The sequence below is a fragment of the Mobula hypostoma genome, chromosome 5, assembly GCF_963921235.1.
Source record: "Mobula hypostoma chromosome 5, sMobHyp1.1, whole genome shotgun sequence".
Taxonomy (NCBI): Eukaryota; Metazoa; Chordata; class Chondrichthyes; order Myliobatiformes; family Myliobatidae; genus Mobula; species Mobula hypostoma.
In genome coordinates, this window is record NC_086101.1 from 110,389,649 (window position 1) to 110,391,208 (window position 1,560).

The window sequence follows — 1,560 nt, forward strand, 5'->3', positions numbered from 1 at the left end:
GGTCACCGTTTACTCTCTGATAAGGAAGTGAAATTACCTCATTGTGCAAACAAGATACCAAACGACGAGATAACCACTGAGCAGAGACCACACAGCAGGAGGGCAGCACAAAGCACTTCAGACCTTCATCCCTCTTCCACCATCCAATATTCTGATTCTGACCAGAATCCGAATCGGAATTAGGAATCAAAATCAGATTTAATACGTTGTGAAATTTGTTGTTTTGTGACAGCTGTACAATGCAATGCATTAGAAAACTATAAATTACAAAATCCATCAGTGGCTACTTTATTGGGTATCTCTTGTACCTAGTGAAATGGCCGCTGAGTGTGTGTTCATGGGCTTCTGCTGCTGTAGTCCATCCACTTCAACCTCCACCATGTCCGCACTGACCCCCTGGATGGAAATGGTGACCCCTATTTCCATCCAGAGGCCAGTGTGGACATGGTGGAGGATTATAAATACCTGGGGATACGAATTGACAATAAACTGGACTGGTCAAAGAACACTGAGGCTGTCTACAAGAAGGGTCAGAGCCGTCTCTATTTCCTGAGGAGACTGAGGTCCTTTAACATCTGCCGGATGATGCTGAGGATGTTCTACGAGTTTGTGGTGGCCAGTGCGATCATGTTTGCTGTTGTGTGTTGGGGCAGCAGGCTGAGGGTAGCAGACACCAACAGAATCAACAAACTCATTCGTAAGGCCAGTGATGTTGTGGGGATGGAACTGGACTCTCTGACGGTGGTGTCTGAAAAGAGGATGCTATCCAAGTTGCATGCCATCTTGGACAATGTCTCCCATCCACTACATAACGTATTGGTGGGCACAGGAGTACATTCAGCCAGAGACTCATTCCACCGAGATGCAACACAGAGCGTCATAGGAAGTCATTCCTGCCTGTGGCCATCAAACTTTACTACTCCTCCCTTGGAGGGTCAGACACCCTGAGCCAATAGGCTGGTCCTGGACTTATTTCCTGGCATAATTTACATATTACTATTTAACTATTTATGGTTTTGTTACTATTTATTATTTATGGTGCAACTGTAACAAAAACCAATTTCCCCCGGGATCGATAAAGTATGACTATGACTATAACGTGTTGTACTGTTAGAGATGCTTTTCCACACACCACTTGTAACATGTGGTTATTTGAGTTACTGTTGCCTTCCTGACAGCTTGAACTAGTCTGGTCATTCTCCTTTGACCTCTCCCATTAACAAGATATTTTTGCCCACAGAACCGCCACTCACAGGGTATTTTTTGTTTCTTGCATCACTTTCTGTAAACTCTGCAGACTGTTGTGTGTGAAAATCCCAGGGGATCAGCAGTTTCTGAGATACTCAAACCACCCCATCTGGCACCAACAATCATTCACACAGTCTAAGTCACTGAGATCACATTTCTTCCCCATTGTAATGTTTGGGCTGAATAACAACTGAACCTCTTGACCATGTCTGCATGCGTTTATGCACTGAGTTGCTGCCACATGATTGGCTGATTAGATACTTGCATTAGTGAGCAGGTGTACAGGTGTCTGTAATGAAGTGGCCACTGTGT